Source organism: Remersonia thermophila, chromosome 1, assembly GCF_042764415.1.
Source record: "Remersonia thermophila strain ATCC 22073 chromosome 1, whole genome shotgun sequence".
Taxonomy (NCBI): Eukaryota; Fungi; Ascomycota; class Sordariomycetes; order Sordariales; family Chaetomiaceae; genus Remersonia; species Remersonia thermophila.
Window position 1 is genome coordinate 3,529,102 of NC_092217.1, and position 8,318 is coordinate 3,537,419.

An 8,318-nucleotide genomic window follows, 5' to 3' on the forward strand; every position below is an offset into this window, starting at 1 on the left:
TTCCGCCCGGTTGGCAAGGCATCGCCGTGCTCTCTCTCGCGCGTGCAGGCGGGAGATGGATCGATAAGGAAGAGAGGAGAGAACGTTTCGCAACCTTCTGGAACCGTGCCATGGATCCCATTGCCGAGCACGACGGTCGCTCAACCCTGCGCGATGAGGGGAGCTGTTCATCAGGGGGCAACAGTCAAAGCTACGCTATGTGCGCAGTATGTACGGGCACGCCAGCCCGGGCGGTCAGCTCGGGCAGCAGCGCTGCCCCGTTTACGGCATGAAACGCGACCAGTTCGTCCCCGATGTGGATACGGGCCCCAGCTTGTCATGCCCAATCCGTCGAGTTGAGACATGGCGCGCGATGATCGTCTTCGTCGAGGTCACCGCTCTCCGGGCGCGAACAGGGCCCCGACCCGTTCGATCGCATCGTTCATGCCTCGGGACGATCCCCCAAGTGCAACCGCGGATCATGGGACGCCCATCATGTTGACGGCACGACAAGGATAGTTACCAGGGAACAAACAGGGAGCGGCGATGGCCGAATTTCTCATTTCGAATCGCCGATGAGAAGCCGGCGTGGAGGTGGGCTTTGGTGGCCTGAGCTAGGTCAGATCGGGGAGGGCATGGCATGCGCTGGGGGAATAGGTAACCAGCGGCCGCGAGTTCTTCCAGCGTTTTCCATCACGGAACATCCACCGGGCCAGCGGGCTCGGATGCCCTGCCTTGTCGCCATCGCCCGGCATCTTTCATGCCGTCTTCGCTTGTTCGGCGGGCAACCGGACGTTCAGTAATGGCCGTCCAAGCTCCACCCCCCTTCACCCCGAGGAGGTACATACGTCAGGCTCCCAGGTCTAGACAACGGTGGCGAGAGCGAGAAGAAATCAAACGACAGCCTCGACCCTCCCCGACCCTCGGAGGAGTCCCGTGCCCGCCCGTCGCGTTCCGTTCCGTCCGTCCTCCGTTCATACACACACACACACACAGCACCGTTCGGCGGTGGTGGGCGCTCACATCGCCACATTGCCACCTTCGGACGGTGATTTCCTCACGTTGCCACGACCGGCGGACGACGAAAAGGTCAATGCCATTCGGCCGGATCCGGCCATGCATGTCAAGAATGAGCGACCAGCCCCGTCAAAGCCACATCCCCTGCGCTGCGCAGGCACGGGAGCAGGCAGGGCGATGGCGAGAGCGCCGCCGTGAGCAGCGATCAAGCCGTCAGGGGGGGAGGGGGGGCTGTTTCAGAGTTGGCGATCACCTTGTTGTTCCTTTTCTTTCTAGCGGGCGGGCCTACCGAGTGGCTGGCTGGGATGCTGTTGTTGGAGGAGGGAGGGGGGGGTTGACGTCGTTCTTCAACAAGGCTGACGTTGCCGAAGAGGGGAAGGCGTTGGCGTGGCCTTGGGGAGCCGCATGCTAGCCAGGGGTAAGCAAAGCAGACCACAACGCTAGCCAACGTTAACACAAGCTCCCCAGGAGACGGTCCGTCGTCGAAGCGTTTAGCTTCCTGCGCAACGCCGCTGGATCCTGGGCTAGCGCGGGTTTCTAAAAATGCCTTCATTTCACCCTTTTGCTGGTCCAGCCCACGCACCGAAGCCGAGAGAACGCTTCCACTAGCTGCGCTGCTTAGCACAGGCACCAACGCGGGCGAGCTCGCCGAAAATGCCAGGGGCTGGCTCGAGGCATTCCAAGCCTGGTATGGGCGCGGATCGATAGAGCCTACGTGAAGAGAAGCTAAGACCCATGGCCAGCGTCGCGGAGGATTCTATACGCAGCGTGGCAGCGTGGTGTTCACTTGGCGATGGGGACGACCGGCGGTGATCACATCGCTAACTGCTGCGTAGTAGCAACTAACTATCGCATCCGGCCAACGTTCCGTCGGTTTTCGCAAATTGGATGCTGTGGGGCCAAGTGAAGATTGACGCACAGATCCTCTCGCCTTGTTCATCCCCTGTTCATCCGGGCCATGGAGCGATAGACGGCAAACGCGGCGGTCATCTCGCAGCAACGGCGGCCGCTGCCGAGTTGTTTGCCCGTTCGGGTCGGCTTTCGCTTTGCGTCGGCGGTGGTGGAAAGACGCCAGGTCTACCGAGGAGTCACCTACACGAGGAAACGCAACGGTCTGTCGGTCGCCAACGTCAGTGCATCCTCTGGGCAAGAATGAACACCGCGCGCAGCCTGCTGACGGTGCCGGTTCGTCTTTGGATGGGCCGGTCGCCCGGCCCGTCCGCCATTGAGCCGTTGCTCTGGCCACCGCCCCGCGGCGTTCTTCTGGAAAAAGCTGCGACAAAGCAGTCGGGTTTCATCTTCTTCCAGCCCCTGGGATGGCTTCCCCTCCCCCCCTGTCACCGACCGCCATCGCGCTTGTTTCGGGCCCTGCCACCCACGCGAGCCAAGCTCGCAAGCTTCGAGGTAGGATTCGGCAACCGAGCCGTTGCCCTTCCTGGCAAGTCCGAGTCGGTGCGGACGCTTGGTGTCAGGGGTAAAAAGCAGTCACCTGGACCAGCCCCTGCAGCGAGCTGCCGACGAGAGCCCGAGCAGCATGCCAGCCTTTCCCGCTGCGGAATCGGCAGGTTGCATCCAAGGTGACGAGGGATTTGGGAGCGTGGTTTTTGGTTGTGGGAACGGTGCCCGAGGCTTGCACCGTCGACATGGATGTGGATAATTGTTGGCCGCCCGGCAAAGTGGTGTTTTCCTTTCGCCGTGGTGTTTGTTTGTTCCCCCTCTCTCCACATCCCGGTCGAGGGCCAGGAACACCTCAACGTCCCCGCCATCATGCAGGCTGCCAGGCACGCCAATCGAAGCTGCAGGACCGGGGACGGAAAGGGTCTTGTCGCGCCAGCCCCTCCCGCACGGCGCTTTGCTGCGGAGAAAAACACAGTAATACTGAGCTCAGCTAAGCTGGCAAAGGTGACAAGGGCCCCGCTTGGTTGTTTGGGGAGGAGATCCACCAACGCTCATCCATGCCCGTCAGGTTGCGTGTTTCATGTCGACTGAGCCACTTGTGGGAAAGGGAAAACTTCAGCGAACGACCGATAACGTTGATGTTACCTAACGCCAGCCCCAGGACACACCAAAAGGCTTCCAGGTTCGCGCCATCAGCACCACGCTCCCTGGCCGCATCTATCATAGGTCCAGTCCCACGAGCCTGGGATGTCCTGGTTGGATGGCGAGCAGACGGCCGCCCATAGATCACGTTTGCTTCATCACCCCAATCTCCCTCTGCTGCGAACACGACACTACCAAGTAGTGTACGCCTACAAAGTAGCGTAGGCACACGTCGATTCCATGGCTCTTTCTGTTACGCAAACATCACAAATGAGCTCTTTCGTCTCGCTTCGGCGGGGATGCTTCCCGCTTTCCAGGGACAAGAATGCATATGTAGGTACATAGAAAAGACCTCGATGCTGGGGAGCGGTCGGAGAATACTCCGCTCGATCGTGCAGCGCACCATCTTGAAGATGCCTGATACGTTAGCATGAAGGGAGATCTATGCTGCGGCCGTTTGTTGAGACCTCGAGCGGGGGTTTCTATTCTCGGCGGGCCTCTCTCAGTGAATGAACGACATGTTTCCCATGAAGCAAGTCACGGCGGCGGCGTCTCGACGTGACGTCGAGACGCTCCCAAAGAGGCCCGGGACCGCCAATCAGGCTCTAGAGGAGCTCATGCTTGATCCCGCTCATGGTTGGGAGGGGGGGGGGGGGGGGGGTTGATCAGCCACCGAGCCACGGCCCGCTCCACGCATAAACAAAAGTGCGTATCGCTCAGCTCAGGAGTGTGGTAGGGTAAGGTGCATGATTGGACCCGTGGTAAACCGCAAAACCGCGAACGTTGGGAGACTTGGCTTTTGCTTGTGTTCGGGCTGTTGAAACGGCTCCTCCTGGGCGAACGTAGGCGTATGGGGGATCGGAGCCAGCGATCCCAGGCTTGGCTGGGCGTCTCTCGTTTGGATCACCATGGCAGAGTTGCAGCAGAGATCCCACATTGAATCAATGATCGGGAAGTAACCAAACCATGCCTGTTGTGTTCTTGGCCTGGGCCATCTCCAGAGCCCAAAAAAAGAAAAAAAAAAAAGAAAAAAAGAAAAACCGAAATAGGTGGACAAACGGCGTACTGCGTACGCTCAGAACGTCGAGCAACATCCGCTTCATCTGCCTCTCATCATGCTATGACACAACGCGTCGGGCTTGCCGGGTCCCAAGTGGCGAGGCGTGGTGGAATGCTCATCCATTCACTTCCTTTCAACCCTCCCCCCCCTCCCCCCGCCCTAGCATTGATCTTCGTAGCGCCAGGAGGTTAGGGATACAACCTCAAATCTGCCGTGCGGCCCGGCCAAGGCCGGGATTTCACAGGGAAACGCGAGACCGACCCAGGCTAATCTATCCGCGATGGTGACCTCCGTCGGCCCTGTCGGCCTTCGCCCACATTGCCGTGGCCCGAGATCTGGACTCCTGGGTCCCGGGGGGCGGGGAGGGCGGAGAGACCGCGGCAAGGTCCCTGAAACAGGTAGTTCTCGTGTTTCAGGATGTTGCCAGCATGGGTAGTTTATTGTGGAGGAAAGCCCACCTGTCCCGCTTTGACGGGTGGATGATCGCCATTGGGTGGCTTTTTTTTACCTTTTTTTTTTTTTTTTGTGACGACGGACAAGAAAGACCCAGCACACGTTCCGCTCGCGCCGGGATGCGGATGATGATCACGCTTGAGAGCGCGGGAGCTGTGAGCAGGCCGGCTCGTTTGCCACGGGCGGGTGATGAGGGCGCCGATGTGACGATGCAGCATGTCTGTCCCCATCCTACTAGGGAGGGAGATGGCACGTCGATTGCCAGCGCCGCCGGTTGCGCTGGTTACCCGACAATCACGCAGCACAGAGGTGCTTTCTCAAGAGGACAGCACTTCGCAGGCGCACACGGCCGTCCAACGCGACGACGCTGCGTACGTACATGTTGCTCAAGGCCTCTCTGCCCTTCTAGAGCCGAAAAGGAACAAACAGAACGAAGCGTCTTGCCTTGCCCGGCCGGACGGCGCGTTGGTTCCCAACCGCAGACCTGGCCGTCTCTCTGGCCCACGAGGCGTCCGCCGGTCGTCCCGCGAGGGCCCAGCATTGTCAACCCAGGTTGAACAGCCCCGCTCTTCTTGGCCGGTGGATGTCCTATTGCTGCGTACTGCGTACTACCCCAGTACCGTACCTGACGACGTCAACGCAAGTGGGTTGTTGTGGGTCTGGGCGCGCTGAGTTATTTCTGACGCATGTTTCAGATGTGACCAGGGGGGGGATGTCCGCGAGACCGCCGAAGGCTCTGTGGCTGGACACCGCCCCCTCCAGTGCCTGCAAAGTGACAACACAAAGAGGCGGGGTTCGACAAGGCGAGACAGCGGCACAGTTCGGGGGTCCGCTCTTGAGCTGGTCGGAAGAAGGGGGGAGGGGGGGTGAGAATCCTCTGTTTTTGAGAGCGTTCACTTGCTCGTGGATGCTGTGGGAGGGAACGAGATTCCGCTTGGGGATACGATAGGTACCGGCCTATTTCCTGGCCGTGGTAGCTTGCCGCGTACTGGCCCCTGAACGGCAGTGAGCGAAGCTCGATGAGCAGACACTTGGCTGGCCGGACCATCGATCGCCTTTTGAATCTCGATCATGACGGGTCGCCACGCAAGGGTTTTTATTCATCTCCAACTTTGTTGTAACGCCGTGCTACGTACACAAGCTGCTTGTCCCTACGCCGCACGGCTCACTCTGGAAAGCCTTACTCTCCCCAACGCACCACCAACAGCTGCGCCGAAATGAAAGCCCCGGTTACGGCAGAAGGGTGGCATCCTCCCACGCCGTACACACCGATCATTTACGCTGGAGCATGCCGTCGAAAATTACAGCGCTACATCGGCGGGACTGTCTGGTAATATGCCCAATCAGGGCACGGTTGGTGGGCAAGGCGCGGATTCGGAAAGGGGATATTTTGGTAGCCACCATTTTTTATCGGGCTGCCCCGATCGGGCGAACGAGAGAAAGCCAGCCCCCCCCCCCCCCCCCCCGGCCTGGGCCTGCAAAGCTGGCCGTGCTCTGTCTGGTGGGAGCTTTTCCCTCCCAGAGCGCTTCCCCAGACCGGTGCGCCGAGGGCCAGTGCTTCTCTCCGATCCATGGGTCCAAAGAATGCAGAACGAAAACTGCTTTTTTCTGACCGGGGGCAACTGAGTGGCCGCCACAAGCCAGATTTGATGCCCAATCATGAGGGTGCACGACTGCCAGCTTTCCATAGGCCCACGGTTCGTTTGGCGCCAGCGAGTGCGCGCGTCAAAAGGAACCAAGGACCGCCATCACGATTCTGAGGCTAGTTGACGATGGCCGCCGGCTAACGTTAACGTGAGCTAACGTTAGCGTGGGCCTGGAAAGAGGAAGAACACAAGCCCCCCAGGGGCAATGCTTGCCGAGCGACGATGGGCCACCGTTAGCTTGTGGGGGCTGACGTCGGATAGACTGACGAAAGAGCCCACAGGCAACGGAAATTTGGCAGAGGTCAGTGCATCAGTGATCGATCAGAGCGAGGAGGTCCATGAGCGGCAGGCTATTCCCTCCACCGGACGCCACCTCTTCGCCATCGACTTGCGAGCAGGGCGTGAGACCGTGAGGTAGGCCAGCGACCCCGTGTATAGTACCAGCAACGAGGCGACAACTAGAACGCCCTGCGGCAGGCCAGTTGGACCGGCAAACATGCACGCTGTTGATCTTTCTTGGGCTCCCAAGGTTTCGGGGGGATTCATCATGTCCTTGCCGTCCTGCGCGAGAGGGATCTCAGGCTGCAGGAACAACGAGCCACATGGTCGTGTTTCTGGGAGGCAAAGAAAGGATACGTAGGTCGAGCAGCCTGATCGCCAACTCATCGGAGAGCGGTGGGAGAAAGCCCTGCCAGCTGCCCATGGTGTTTTGCCTCATTCGCGGTCGGCGGGGACAACTTGGATGTCGGTCGATCCAAGAGCTGCTGCTGCTAGGTCCTCTGGTATTCTCCGATCCGTTTTGGCTGGTGGTCTTCCTACACCTACCGTTACCGACCTGGAAGTTACCAGAGGGGTTCCAATTGCCGGCAACGCCGTGTCAGTCAAGAACGAGAAAAAAAAAAGCATGCTCTTTGCGCCGTGGTTTGGACAATTCTCCCGGAAAAAAAGGCACTCAGGGAACCCACCCCAAAAGTTGGGTTGCATGGCGGATGATGACGAACAGGACCTGTGTGGGTTCGAGGACTAGGCAGGTACCTGAAGGTACGTACCTGACCTGACCTGACCTGCGGTGGTGAGGTAGAGCGAGCAACCGAGCCCAGGGCAGCCCAGGTTGCGGAAGATGGGCGTGGCTCGTGCTTCTTCATCCAAGGTTCCAGTTGGCCCCCCCCCCCCCGTTTTTCGCAGCGCAACCCTACAAGCCCCACTTTCTTCCAAGTTCCGCAGCTTTTTGCTCATTGGCCAGCTACGCGTGGACCCCTGCGCCTGCGCTCAGCAACAGTCCAAAAGTCATTAAACCCCCCAGGACCTCCCGCCCGCTCACACTCTCGCGATCCCTTCTCCCGATCTTGCTCTTTCGTCGCCCCCTCTCCTTCTTCCCCTTCTCTTGAAATCCGTGTCGCAGGAGGACATCAATTACTCCCCCTCCTCCCCTGCATCCCCAGTGCACTTGTGCCCATAATACAACACTTGCACTGCCAGGTGCCCCTGTTTCTTTCATTTTTCTTAGCCGTCTAGACGTCGACGCCATTGGCGATTCCGATCAGCAATCCGACATTTCACGTCGCAGCTCACGCCCATCTACGACACACCCTGTTGACCAGAACACCTCGTCCGGCTGTGAATTGCCTTGGATCGGTTTCGTTTCATTCGCAGACGACCTTTTTTAATTATTATTTTTGTTCCATCTCATTGTTTCCCGGTCCATTGTCTGCACCCTCCCGCGCATCGTCGGTCCGAGGATTTGGAGCTCTCTACGTTAACAACAACAACAACAACGATCAAAGCTTGTTGCATACGACCCACGGCATCACTCGATCGCGCGCGATTCCGGGAAATAAAGCGGGAGAGAAAAAATTTCCTATGTCACGGGCTGGTCTCGGATCCTTCGACTTGTAACTCCGACAACTACACATAAAACCTAGTTTGTTCGCAGGCAGCGCCTAAGAACAACAAACCAGCAACACCTCGACCTCGCATCGTCGCGTCGCCGCCCGTCGCTTGCCCGCCCCACACACCCCGCCTTGCTGGCTTACAAGGTCGCACATCAAGCCGACGGCTGGTTTTTGCACCGAGACGCCGAGTCGCTGTCTCTTCGCCCGATCGCTCCTTGTGGCTCCTGCGCC